Source organism: Megascapheus bottae, chromosome 33, assembly GCF_031878675.1.
Source record: "Megascapheus bottae isolate mThoBot1 chromosome 33, mThoBot2.hap1, whole genome shotgun sequence".
NCBI classification, from domain to species: Eukaryota; Metazoa; Chordata; class Mammalia; order Rodentia; family Geomyidae; genus Megascapheus; species Megascapheus bottae.
Window position 1 is genome coordinate 872464 of NC_143541.1, and position 15373 is coordinate 887836.

General features: G+C 37.4%; 1 protein-coding gene across 1 annotated transcript in view; it reads left to right on the plus strand.

The window, feature by feature from the left end:
• Cntn6 (contactin 6) overlaps positions 1–15373 on the plus strand; it is a 241485-nt gene that overhangs the window by 124318 nt on the left and 101794 nt on the right.

The window sequence follows — 15373 nt, forward strand, 5'->3', positions numbered from 1 at the left end:
CGACAAACTAAGTATATTTCTTTGTTCATTTGACCAATTATATCCTTTGAGTACATACTAGGACATAGAATTTCTGGAGGGACTAGACTATATATTATAAGTTTGAATACATCTTGATTAACTCTTAAAAATTGTTATAGCAAATTACACATGCAATGTCATCCAAAATATGCTATTACTTTAGATCCTCTTGATATTATGTTATTTAATGTTTACTCTGAGCAGTTTAAAAATGACAAATTATTGTTTTTTGGTTTTGTATTCCTTGGATTACTAATACGATTGAACTTTACTCACATGCATATTGGTAATTTGGAGCACATTCACCAAGTTCCTAGCCAAGATCTTTGCCTAGTTTTCCGTTGAAGCAATCAGACTAATTTTCAGAAAGTATTTAAATATAGTAATATTTTTATTATAAGTTATACCAAACACAACTATATTTAACATTGCTAGAGGTATTTTATCATACAGAAAATTGGGGCTGCAAATATATTTTTAGTTCCATTTGCCTCTAAGTGCCTTACAATTTTTGTTTTATGACACCCAAGGAAACATTGTTTTGAGACCTGAATTAAAGAATTATTTTTATTTCATACTCCCATAATTTCATTTATTACAGGTAAGTTTTTAATTCACCTTGAATGTACATTCACCTTGAATGTATTTTTGGAATAAGCCTGAAATGAATACTTAACATTAACATTTCCATTACTAGTATAGAAAATATTCTGAATCTATGTAGTATTTTCTACTTAAAATGGAAGTTGTTCTTGCCTGTGGAGACAGTGCAGTATAGTAGTTAGAACTGTAGTTTGCAATAATTCTTTCCCCATCCTTCTACTTTTAATAGGAAACAACACCAGGTTGTTAGGGTGAATTGTTCTGTGGATCCCAGAGCTCTATGACAGGATAATACTTCTCTGGTAGAGAAAGCCTATTTATCACTAAAGAAAAACTTTTAAAATGGCAGCACTATCTAGATTGTAGTGGTTTCTGGTATTTTATTCACTCTGTGACTGGGTTCGATATTAAGGATTCAAAGGCAGTATTTAGACCAAGTGCAACATCTAAAGCACAGAAAGTGTGTGAGGAGTTGCCTTTGAGTCCATTCCATCAATTTCATTTAATCTTATTTATTTGGCTATATGTCTGTCCCCTTCTGCATTTCCTACATTGGCTTTATTACAAATCAATCTCCTGTAAGTTCTATTGAAAAAGCAATATGTGTGATTGAGATATTGTTAACAGCAAAGCTAGTTCTGGTCCCAGAGCTCTTAGATTCTGATGGATAAAATTTAATATTTTGAAAAGAGGAGGGTGGAGGGGTGGTACTGGAGAGGAATCCTGTTTTTCCTTGTCCTTTATTTGTAGAATGGGCAAGGTTCCTTTTATCTGTGCTACATTCCGTATAGTGGTGTGACTGCGATTCCAATAAATTATTGCATGCAATATCCAGATGTCCAGATGATTTTTTGGTGCGGCTGCTATTTCTTAGTAGGTAAGAAAAAAGATAGCGGAGGTTCTGCAAAAAAGTGTCAAAGCTTAGCAATAAAATAAGGATTTCATTGAACAGAAACTAATGAAATCACCCAACTTATTTCCCTTCCACTGCTGTAATGCAGGTAAATCTTGTTCCTTATGAGTCACAAAGCTTGAGAGTGCTGTGGCCAGGCTCTGCTGGTGCAAGGTTTATGTGTGTGAGGGATTGAAAGCATACTCATAAATACTTTTAATACAAAAGAAGGGGAAAGAAAAGAAAAATTGTGGGTCAAAAAGCTTAGTTGTCCTCAAATGGAAGAAGTTTAATTTATGTCTGGGAATTTGGGCTGTTAAAAGACTTCTTTATCCACTTATGTTTCTCTCAGATACCATTCTAATATCCTAGGACTCTATGAGAAACTTTAACTCCAGTTCCTCTCCATTTGAATAGTTTTCTCTGCTATACAATGCATTTAACTTTGTCTAAGGGGAGGTTCCATTTTCTTTGTTAGACACTCTTCTTAATCGGGTCACCTATAAGTCATGGAGATTTGTTAGTCTCCTGGTGTGTTGATAATAGGGTAGAACATAGATTGTCACTTTAAAAAAAAGTCAGAGTCAGATAATAAATAGGGTTGAAAGCTGGACACCAGTAGCTCCTGCCTGCAGTCCTAGCTACTTAAGAAGCCAAGGTCTGAGTATCAGAGTTCAAAGCCAGCTAGTCTATAAGACTCTTATATCCAATTAACCACCAGAAAACAGGAAGTGGTGCTGAGGCTCAAAGAAGCAAAGATCTAGCATTGAACAAAAAGAGCTCAGGAACAGTGCCCAGTCCCTGAGTTTAAGCCACATGACTGATAAACAAATTTAAAAAAATGAATTTCTGATTAGAGTCTCTTACTATTTTAAGGTAAGAAACAAAGTTGTATGAATACATTTGGGTGTGACTGTGTTGGGTCCAGATAAAACTTTATTTATAAAAGCAGATAGGATTTGGTTTGTAGGTTGCAGCTTGAAAACTCCTAAATAAACTCAAAATGATTTTACAGATGAATTCAGCCATATAAATGGCAACTGACATTTATTGAGCATTTGCAAAAATTCCACTTGGAAGAGCTAATTTATGTTATTGTTTAGCAAAACTAAAAGTTAAGTCCCATCCTGAGGCTACTATAAAATAATTAAGTGGAAGTAAATAAAAATCAAGTAAGGCATTTGTACATGGGGGACAAAATTTGAGTTCACGCTGGTACTGGGGCTCATTCTCCAAAGACTCTTACATTGTGCATTTTGGGTTAATGAACAAAAATCCAATTATTGTTAAAAAACTAAGATTAAGCCCGGCACAATGGTTTATGCCTGTAATTCTAGTTACTCAGGAGGCTGAGATCTGAGGATCAAGATTCAAAGTCAGTCCAGGCACAAAAGGACCTGAGACTCTTATCAGCACAAAACGCTAGAAAATGAGAAATGGAGCTTGGCTCAAGGGTGGGGTGGTAGCCTTGAGCTGAAGAGCTCAGGGACAGTACCCAGGCCAAGTTCAAGCCCCACAAACCGAAAAAAAAAAAAAGACAAAAAACTTAGCTTAGTGAACTATTTTCCTGTGTGAATAGATTTTTTTGTTTAAAATTCAAGTACTTCATCTGTTTCTACTTATAGGATACAAGATTATTACTGTTAGAATGGTAATTTAATTTACTATTTTATTTATTATTTAAAATTAATTGTTATTTTTCTGTAGAGAGAATTGGGCATGAATTTACAAATGGGGAATAAGACTCGGATACAAAATACAAGCTCTGGAGAAAAAGCGAGTGAAGGAATAAAATAAGAGATTACCCAATTGCTTAAGTTAAAGGGGTTGAGTCTTTAAACTTTGACTGCATAATTTGTTATATGAGTTTGGCAAGTAACATTCTGAGTCTTGATTTTCTCCACATGAAAATTATTTGAGCTGCTAATGAAGTAGCAAGTATGGCGGGGCTTACAAAAATGTATTAGTATATAATCATATATGCATTGTAACTTGCCCACTCTTAAATATATATGTATATATGCATATGTAAAGATTCTCATCTGAAAAGAGAAAGGTCACCTTAGTTTTAGATGAGTTAATTTTTTTGAATGATCTAGGCTAAAAATTGCTTTGAAGCCTTAATTTAGAAGACAATTTCCTAGCTTCTGAGGTATAAAGATTTTTGGTGGGTCAACTAGAGCAGTTCCAGGTCTCCAGGCAGAGATATCCTGAAGCCAATGCAGATCAGACCCTGTCTGTTTCTTTTAGAGAAGCAATTTAGCGAAAGTGCCTATAAACCATTTGCTGATAGAAAGAAAACCTCTTGAATACAAATTGGCTCCCTGATTTCAAGTGACTTTGTGATGACAGGCGAGAGGGAACTTTTTCAAAAACACAGAAGATCAAATACGGTTTTGTGTTTGGGTGAGTCAATTGCTTTGCATGCCTGTGGCTTCCAGATGGGGATTCAGACTCCAAACATCCAGAGGCTTAGTTAATACTTACTATGCAACCTAGTACCTATTACAGGCCAGAGGTGAGTCTTAATATTTCATAGCACTAGCTGTGCAGTCCCAAAGATGGATCCAGGGCAGCTGTTTGATGTTGTGTCATGTTCAGATTGCAGAATACCATACTGAGTTTCTCTGAACTTCTCTGATGACTTAGTGGCAACAGAAACAGCATTCTGCTTAGCCAGTCATTGGTAATAGTTCCATGAAAGAAAACCCAAAGTGGCTGCATTTCCACAATTCATAACATTCCCTACGTTATTGAGAAATAACTAAGAAAACTGACTTTCCACAATTAGTAAGAAACTCCAGGAAAATCCACATATACACTGAGACATTGGTGTCCCACAGATTTCTCTGATTACTTCTCTGGTGCCTTCCTGAAAGAGGGCTTGACAATATATCTGCTTACTCCATTTAGGACATGAGACTTGTTTTCAGTGTCTGCAATACACCTTTTCAGTGTCTCCAAAGGTAGCTATCTGGGACAGAATCACTCATATAGTGTATTTGGATAGTAATCAGAAGATTCAGGGCAAAACAGAGGGAAAACAGAGATAGGACAAACCCTTAAGCAAGAATGAATTCGTGAATGGGTTGCCATTGGCAGGTCAGTGCATCTGAGACTTCTGGAAAACGTATAATCACTCTGTCATTCTCAAGAAAGTGGGAGGACTTTCTCATCAACTCCTGTGTCAGTGATTGAGTATCACTCCTGTGGAGACTCAATCTTTATCATTTGGTTCAGTTTTTAATGTCGATAGGACACCCCACAGGATAGAAATGACCCCAGAGTAATGGTAGTTTCAGAGAGGTAGGTGTTCAAGGTGGCAAGCTTGTACTTGTAACTGTCATCTTAAAATGACTGATGACTAATCTGACCTGAGCTCAGAGTTAGGAGATAGGTAATATCATTACAAACCTTAAAAGAAACACATCACTTATAATTCCTTAACAGCAGTAATAATTTTGGAAAATTCAGGAAATTGCCTTGGTATCAACTTTTATGATAGTTTCTTGTTTGTTTTGTTTTGGTCATTTGTGGGACTTGAACTCAGGGCCTGGGTGCTGTCCCTGTACTCTCTTGCTCAATTCTAGCGCTCTACCACTTTGAGCCACAGCACCACTCTGGGTTTTCTGGTGATTAATTGGAGATAAGAGTCTCATGGAGACTTTTCTGCCTGGATTGGTTTGGAACCATGGTCCTCAGATCTCATCCTCCTGAGTAGCTAGAATTATAAATGTGAGCCACCAGTGCCTGGCTCATTGATTGTTCTTACAGAATGCATGCAAACACACACACACACACACACACACACACACACACACACACACACAGAGAGATGGATATATACATAAAGCATAAACTTTATTTTAAAAGTTTAAGTATAGCATGTGAAGAATTATAGCCCCCCCACCTTTTTAAAATACTTTCCCCTAATGCTTATAGAAGTAAATAGATAATTTTTTCAGTGGTGTCTGATTGCATACTTACTGTGTGAATGGCAACATTTCTTCTGTCCTTAAAATAAATGAAATACCTCATTGAGAAAATTGGACAGTGATCACCTTGATTAATCATTATGCTGAAGTTGATAATTATAGTTTTTCACCTGTCTTGTGAAAGAACAGTCTGCAGGTAACCAAATAGAAAGCCTTGCTTCTATAGTCAAAGAGGTCTGGCTTTGAACTCATATCTAAAGCAAGAGACATGAAAAAATTGATGGTATTCTCAGGTACTGAGAAGATCATAGAGACTAAGATAAGGGAAGTATAGACCTGGGGGATTTTTTGGAACTAAACTATCCATAAGCACAGGGAAATTGATCTTCAGGTCAAAGAAAGAAGCTGGTGTTCTAGAATGACAGATAACAGAGACTGGTAAAACTCATGGGAAAATACATTGGGAGAAAGAAGAATGAATAGGCAGTCTGTCTTCTATGCTACCTGTCCTTTGTGGGTTGGAGATGTCCTGTGACCCTTTAAATTATTTATTTAGTTATACTTCATTAACTTTTTTTGCAACAGTGTGATTTGAACTCAGGGCCTTGTATTTGGTCAGCAGGTGCCTTACCACTTGAGCAATACCCCCTTCCAGAATTCTTTTGAAATGCCTTTTACCTTTCAGTGTAGACTGAGTGAATTTTTTTAGCTCCACTGAAGTACAAACAACCATTAAATAATGATTACATCATTGGTAATAAAACAGAGATTGGATAGAACTAAAAAGTCAACCAGTTGTTTATTTAGGCATGGAGGTGTTGAGATAAAGATAGTAGATCATACTTAATAGAAATTAAATCTATATTAGTAAACTACCATTTAATCGTGGTTTTTAAAAATTTAAATGATTTAGCATGTCATGCATGAAATATTGATTCTGATAGCTCATCCTTATTTTACTCTATGATTATGCAGTTGTTTATCTGTAAGAAATTGTTCATACTACTAAGCTCAGATAAAATGTACCAGTGTTAAGGTCTTTTGTTTAAAACTGGCCAGTTTTATTTGCATATAACCTATACTTATTCTGAATACTTTATCTGTAGACTAATTGTCCTATCAAAGTAAAATATAGAAAATGAGTAGTGGTAATTCTGCACATATTTAGGCCAAGCACAATTTATCTTTTTGGGGTACTTCTCATCTTTGGTTGACTCTGAGAAGGACATTTGGGGAAGAGCCAACAACAAAAAACTTTCATGGAAATTAAGTGTGAATATAAGTAAATGTGGCATGATATTAATCAGAAATAGAAAAACTAATAATAGAAATAAATATAAGTGTTGACTCTATACTTAAGTTTAATCAACTCTACTGGTTATAACTTATTGAAGGTTACCTGCCTTGTAATATATTAATCAAGTAATTGATACCATCCTATTTTCATAGTAATTGAACAATACCATCTTAAAAATGTTGCACAATTATTTCCCCATTTCTCTTTTTGCCATTGCTTCCTGGGGGTTTTTAACATGCTTAGATTATATTAAAAAACATTGAAAGGAATTGTGAAATACACTTTTAAATGTCCTACAACTTCTAAAAACCAAACCTTTGATTCAAACACAGGATTATCTGACTCCAAACCCCAAATATTTTCTGCTTCTGACTACTCTTACTTTTATTATAAAATAGGTAGACCTTCTCTTTCCTCACAATATTACTAAGTTAATTCATTACGTTATTATTATCTCATGTCTGGGTCATAATAAACTAATTTTGATGCATACATATTGTAACTTTGTGCATACTCTAGGGGCCAGTGTAAATTTCATTCCTGTAGTCAAATTGTGACATTACATTCCTTGATACATTCTTTCTCCTCCCTTAGTCTCCTCCTTTTTCCCCCTTCATCTTCCCCTGCCACCCTTTCTCTAACCCAGCCTCTGGTAATCAACATTCTACCTCTACATCCATAAGCTGAACATTGTTAAATTTCATATGTAAATGAGATCATAGAATATATGGCTTTCCATACCTCACCTTCTTCCTCAGGGTTAATTGATGATGTTGCTGTTGTATTTAGAAAGCCAGAAGAATTCATCATAATGGCAAGGAAACTTTAAAAAGCAAAGCATGGTTATGAAAATGTATTGACAACTTTTTGTCTAATGCTTAAGGTTATCACCCACTAAGTCTTGATGATATCGCTCCTGCTTCACTCTCAGTATTTAAAATGATAGCAAAAGTGCTTTGGAAAAGAACCTGATTTCACTTAAAATTCTCTATAATTATATAGAATCAGGCATGTAGAGGTTCTTATCATTGGTCCTAACTCCTTTCAGGGCTGAACAGGAGCAGGAGAAATTAAGATTTAATCCAGGACTTTAAAGAATAGGTTTAGATGAAATGTCATTGTTCTTGCTTTGCAACTCCCTTTTCCTTTCTCCCTGACTCAGTGGTGTATGTGTGTGTGTGTGTGTGTGTGTGTGTGTGTGTGTGTGTGTGTGTGTGTGTGTGTTGGTTGTGGTTTGAACGCAGGGCCTGTGGACTATCCTTTTGTTTCCTCTCAAAGCTGCCACTCTACCACTAGAGCCACAGATCCATTTTCAGCTTTTTGGAGAGTTAATTGGAGAGAACAGTCTGGGGCTTGAACTCAGGGCCTGGGCACTGTCCTTGGACACTTTTTGCTCAAGGATAGCACTCTGCCACTTGAGCCACAGGGCCACTTCTGGCTTTTTCTGTGTATGTGATACTAAGGAATTGAATCCAGGGCTTTCATGCATGCTAGATGAGCACTCTACCACTAGACCACACTCCTGGCCCATTTTGTACTTCTTGTGTGCAATTTAAGGGGAACAATATGTCATCATTTTTCTCAGCCATAAGTTTTGCTGGTTTATTTTTAAGGCACATAAACAAGATTAATTAATCTGACCATAAACAGCACCCAGAGCCTGGCAAAAGTAGCTTTGAAATCCACATCCATTGTCTGGCACTAAACCTATAATTGTGATCATATTGTTCTATAATCAAAACTTTTACAAAATTCATTAATCAATTGTTTTACCTATTTTGCATACCTGCTTACATTTTTCTTTTCCTATCAGAAACACTCATGGGCTCCACCAAGCTGTAGCTAAAAAATCTTGCATTTCAATGTATTAGGGTCCACTAAAATTATGAAACGCTTATCTTCCCCTTCTCCTCCTCCTCCTCCTCCTCCTCCTCCTCCCCCTCCTCCTCCTCCTCCTCCTCCTCCTCCTCTTCCTCCTCCTCCTCCTCCTCCTCTTCCTTCTTCTTCTTCTTCTTCCTCTTTCTTTTCTTCTGTACTGGGGATTGAACTCAGGGCTGAACACTATCCTTGGGCTTTCTCAAGGCTAGAGCTCTACCACCTGAGCCACAGCACCCCTTCTGGCTTTTTCTATGTATCTGGTACTGAGGAATCAAACCTGAAGTTTCATGTATGCTAGGCAAGCATTCTATCATTAGGCCAAACTCCCAGTCCTCCTTTCTCCCTTTCTGTTTCTTATCATAGTCCTATATGCATTAGAGATTAATTAGATCTTTTTTGTTTGTTCACTTTTATTTATTTTATTTTTAGAATTTTATTTTCTTGGGACTGGGAGTTTGGCCTAGTGGTAGACTGCTTGCCTAGCATGCATGAAGATCCGGGTTCAATTCCTCAGTATCACATACATAGAAAAAAAAAGCCAGAAGTGGTGTTGAGGCACAAGTGGTAGAGCTCTAGCTTTGAGAAAGTCCAAGGACAGTGCTCAGGCCCTGAGCTCAAGCCCAGGACTGGCAAAAAAAATTTTCTTGTTAGGGTGATGTACAGAGAACTTACAGATACATACATAAGTTAATAATGGCAATCTAGATATAGGACATATAGAAAATAATGGTCTCTCTCTCTCTCCCTCCCACCTCTCTCTCTCTCTCTCTCTCTCTCTCTCTCTCTCTCTCTCTCTCTCTCTCTCTCTCTCTCTCTCTCTCTCTCTCAATGTACCTAACAAGATTTCTTAAGTCTCATGAATAAATTCTGGATGAATTTCTTATTCCTAGGATACCATGCAATAAATTGTTCTCCACTTATTTATGAATGCTTATAAAGATCCTTTTATATCTCCCCAAAAAGGAAGAAAGATTTTTAACTGAGATTTTAAATGGGATTGACACTAGAAGCTCTTAAAATTGGTTTCTTACTTCCTATTTAGATATTAGCATTCCAAATTTATGTCCAATATCGAGATTTTGCTACTGCTTCTTTTATTGGCTTTGACAATAGCATTGTGCTTTATTAGGTTATGTCATGTTATGTTACTGAGTTATACTAGGAAACACAATCATATCATGAACAGTGTAACGGGGTGTACAGCATCCAGAAAATGATAGCTGAAAATGAAACTGGTCTAAGTAGAGATATTTTTGTATGCCACTTAATAAATGCCTGGGAAAATTAATAATAGAACTAAAACCTTCTTATTCAAAAGTACCCAAAGGTATAGAAAATAGCAACCAGAACAACTTTTCATGTGAAATGATCCTCTTTCAAGAGTGAAGTATGGAGAGATAAGAAGTCAGGAACACCTCATTATATTGTCTTGAGATTCTTAGAAAGCATTTTGACAAAGTTACGTATATCATGTATCAGACTTGTGTGGTTGAAATGCAGAGGTAGGGAATTTTTCTTGGTGTATTTGTTTTACTTTTGCTGGGCAAGGTATCTGCCATTTCTTGCCCAGCAAAAATGATTTTGCCTTAGGCCAAAACAAAGCCTGCACCTGCAGCCTGAGAACTTCTTGGTAAAGGTGAACACGGCTTAAGTCTTGTTTACAGTGCAAGCAAGCTTCAACAGGGAAACTTTTTTAGAAGGAGTCTCATAAGGAGGAGGAGGAGGAACAGTTATTTGATTGTTGGGTAGCAAGGAGAAGGAAGGGGACAATAAAGTTTACAGTTTGAAAATCACATCAAATGTCCTCAAAGTGACTGCTCATTGAAATTGGTTTTAAGAGGTGGAAAAAGAACCTGAACAGTGTCTCCAGGATGGATGATTACAGAATTGGGTGGGAGGGAGGGCAAAGTCTGAGTGTCAACAGGAGTTAGTTATAACCAAACTTCTTCACAGCGGAAAAATAAGAGGACTGGTGTATTCCTCTCCACCAGGGATAGAGGGGAGAGAGGAGGGAAGGAGATGAGAAGGGGGGAAGAAAAAGGGAGAGACAAAGGGAGAGAGAGAGAGAGAGAGAGAGAGAGAGAGAGAGAGAGAGAGAGAGAGAGAGAGAGAGAGAGAGAGAGAGAGAGAGAGAGAGAAAGAAAGAAAGAAAGAAAGAAAGAAAGAAAGAAAGAAAGAAAGAAAGAAAGAAAGAAAAGGAAGGAGGGAGAGAGGAGAAAGACAGAAAGAGGAGAGAGAACCAATGTACAAATAACGGAGAAGAGTAGCAAAGAGGTGTTGGTTGAGTTTTTAGGAACCACATTGGTACATATTTAATATGAGGTATAAAAGTGGAATTTGTAGGGCTGCTGAGCACAGAAATGCTTTACAGTTCTGTGGAAGGTGTGGGCATCCTGTAGAGACTGACGTCCAGATTTTCTTTGAAATGAGGATGATGATAAATCAAGACACAAACACAGGAGAGAAGCACAAGGCTGAAGAGGAGCCAGGCCTTCAGAAAGCTGGTGGGTTCCTCCTGAAAGCATGCTATCCTTCCCTTTCCTCTCCCTCAAGACCCACCCAACCCTTTGGGAACACATTGGCCTTTCAGCTATTTGTTTGAATGTGGAATGGCAGCTTATACCAGTTTAACATTTTTTTTTCTCTCGGTCATGGGTATTGAACTCTGGGCCTGGGTGCTGTTCCTGAGCTCTTCAGCTCAAGGCTACTGCAAAACAACATAGATTTGAGTATGAATATATATATATATATTACATAGCTCTTCTACATATGTATATATAAAGAGAAAATAGAAACATGGTTTACAGCATTCAAGAATTTCATACATAAGAAATGCTGAAAGATACAGTAATTGCTGCTCATTTTGTGTGTGGTAGGGGAGCGCACAGTTGTGGGGCTTGAACGCAGGGCCTTGGCTCTACCACTGAGCTTATTTTCTCAAGGTTAATGCTCTACCACTTTGAGCCACAACATTACTTCTGGCTTTATGGTGGTTAATTGGAGATAAGAATCTCTTGGATTTTTCTGCCCAGGCAGGCTTTGTACACATAATCCTCAGATCTTAGCTTCCTGAGTTGTTAAGATTATCATTCAATATTTTTAAATATATTTTAAAATACATTTTGTTATTATTAGGGTATTGTATAGAGAGATTACCATATCATAACTTAGATCATGAGTACAATTCTTTTTGGACAATCTTACCGTTGCCTTAATTTCCCCCAGTTTTGCTTTCCAGTCTCTGTCTACAGGTCTCACACTTCATAGCATATATTGAATAGCATGACTGAATTTGTTCACCATTTCCCCCTGCATTTCTGTGTTTCCTTTTTGCCCCTTCCTAAAACAACATTTAAAAAAGCAAAAATGTAGCTGGGCATGGTGGCTCACGCCTGTCATCCTAGCTACTCAGGAGGCTGAGATCTGAGGATCACCGTTCAAAGCCAGACAAGGCAGGAAAGTCCACAAGACTCTTATCTCCAACTAACCACCAAAAAACCATAAGTGGCACTGTGGTTCAAGAGTTAGGGTGGTAGCCTTGGGCTGAAAAGCACAGTGACAACACCCAGTCCCAGAGTTCAAGTCATATGACTCGACCATATAAAAAGCAAAAATGAACAACAGCAATAACAACAACAACAACAACAACAATAAAATCATTCTTCATTTCCTCGAATTCATTTTGATATGTAGTAGTATGTTAGATATTCAGAGGAGTTATACCTTTGGATTCCTCTCCCAAGAGTATGCTCCTTAATCTGACTGTGTACGAACACCTAGAATCCTGTATAAGTTTATGTCCAATTGAAGTTTAGAGCTAGCCTCTGCATATGAGGATGAGAAAGAAAATGCACCATCTGTCTTTCTGGTATTGCTCTTTTCTTTTTTTAAACAAGTCAGGTATCTTTAGTTGTGCTTCCAGTATTCACCTTTTCCTGGTGAATCAATATTTTTACACTTCTCAAATTTTAAAGTGCTGTCCTCTTAGTCTTAGCTGGTGGACTCTGGGTACCCAAAACCTTCCTCGAGGCTATACGAGTTGGCACAATATTTGGTCCCCTTCTGTGTCAGGTGTTGGCACTATCTCACATACAGAGTCTGAATGTGATCCTCAGGCCTTGGCATCGAAGGCACAGTTTTCGTGCTTTAATTAAGCTGAGATGCATTCTTCCGTGTGACAGATGCAAAGATGAATTCTCCTTACGATTAGATATTGCAATGCTTAGCATTGCTTGGACTTAATTTTAAGTACATTTTGGTGGCCCCTATCCCTCCTCTGTACCTTGGTTACTCCAGGAGAGAGCATATGGCCCAGTAATTCTTTAAAGCTCATTTTATGGGCCATTCTCAGGCACTTCCTGCTGTCCTTTGGAAGGGAGCCTTGTTTGTGACTGCATTTTTGCTTATGCTCCTGCCAAATGCTTCCTCCAAAACCAGCAATAAAACCCCAGGACCTGATAAGCTGTGGTCATCAGAAGGGCTTAATGAGAGCAGCCGCAACAATGGGGGGCGTTAGTAGCAACCAGCTCTGCAGGACTTATACCTTGAGCACAAGGGCAGCCTAAGCAGGTCACCTTTGTGCTTTATGGGAAAATCTCCAAATATTGTAGAATTTGAAAACATCTCAGGGAACTATGTCACACTAAGCTATTCTCTCCAAAGCAAAAACGAGTAGGCTACAAAAAGAAGAATGGGAAGAGAAATACAGGGGTGGGCTATCTGGGTCTTCTTGAAGAGGAATCAATCTAAATGAAACAAAAAATTCTTACACTGTAAAGAAAATACTTGTTAGATGTTTATTTGACTAGCTAAGTCTCTAAAACCTACCTGAATTAAATCATTAGCAGAAAGGCTTTTGAAATACGCATTAGATGTGTAAAAATCAATCTTGTTCAAAGCGTATCAGGTGTCAGGCTATCTAGTTTGAATAAGGTGAAATTATATCTTGTCTGTGATCTAAGGTGTTATTAACAGTTGTAAAATGTGAGTTATTAATTAAAACCTTAGAACCAGTAGCATTTTGAAATAATTTGTGTTTTGATAGCTAACAGGACTTGTGTGTCTTTCCCAAGATTTTTCCCAGATTTTTCTCTTGTGACAATTAATAAAAACCCTATTGTGATTCTACAAGGCCCAGAGAGGAATCGTAATGTCACAAATGGATGCCGTGTAACTGGCAATGAACAGTGCATGTATTAAAGCCTTCGTGGTCTAAGCAACACTTTGTTCTAATGATTTCTGTTTAACACCAAACAAAAACAGATGAATGTCACTAGGCAAGTTCAAGAGTAGTTGTATGACACAGAGAGGATTCAGTGCAGAGCTTGTTAATGTCATAGGATCATTCAGCTTCTTCAGATTCCTTCCTGGCCTTGTTTGTTTCCTTGACCACTAAAACATGATGACAGGGGAACTTTTTAAGAATAAAAGTAATAGGAAAAACATAAGCATGACCATGCTTTATAATAATCATGAATTCAATACATTGGTATTGAAATAGAGTTTACTGGACTTATTTTTTTTTCATTTTTTTATTGTAATTAGTAAAAGGGTTACATGATATTTGCCAGATAGAAGGTGCATTAATTCACATACATTGATACCCTTTCACATGTCTTGGTACCCGTTTCCCTCCCCCCCCACACCCCCCACCCATCTTGGTTTTCCCCCCTTCCCTATCAAATTTCAAATATCCAAATACAAATAAATTCAATATATCAGATAACAAAGTGAGATACTATACCAATATGAGATAACCAAGGGACAGCAAAGGAGATGAGAGACAACATAGACTTATTTTTTTTTAATTAAGATAGTTTATTTTGGTTGCTGATTCCAGCTGGTTTAACACTTGGGCCTTGAGTGTGCTTGGCTTTGCTCACAGCTGATGCTCTAATACTTGAGCCTACCTTTTGGATCATTCATTAGACATGGAAACTCATAGGCTTTTCTGCCCAGGCTAACTTGGGAACCCTGTCTTCCTGTTCTCACACTCCAGAGTAGCTAGAATTTCAAGCATGAACACCATCCGTCTCTCAGCAATACAATTGAAATGTTGCACACTGAAGAGATAAAAGACTCACAGTCAAGAAAATAGTTTCATTTGTTTATTTTCTTGTTTTTAAAAATTTTATTTTCACAGTATCTCATACATAATTGGTACACTTTTGACTACTGAATTATACTCCATAAACTGAAAGGTATATATTGATGGCAGAAAATATATGTAGGCTGATTTCATTCTTCCACAATTGAAGAGGAAAGGGCCATAAATGCTTAGTGGAAAAATAAGTTAGGCATGTCATAGCATGATTAGCATAAAGCCAAAGGCTATTTCTGAAGAACAGAAGGGAAAAGGGAAAGTGGTAAATAGCTGGGAATAAACAGGGTATAATGTGATGAATGTTTTTCCTATTCAAAGTCAAGAATATTTAAATTGCCAGCTGGGCTTGGTAGCATATGTCTATAATACCAGCTAGTTGAAAGATGAAAGTAGGCAGACGATGATCCAGGGTCAAACTAAACTAAGTTAGTGCAAGATGCGATCACAAAAAAAACTGGGGACATGGATCGATTGGTAGAATGCTTGTGTAGCAAGTATAAGGCCCTGAATTCAATCCTCAATATGAAAAAAAGAAAGAATGGAAGGAAGGAAAAAAGGGAGGAGGGAGGAAGATGGGGGTAAGGGAGGGGAGGAAGAAAGAAAGGTAGGAAGGAAAGAAGGAAGGAAAGAAAGAAGGAAGGAAG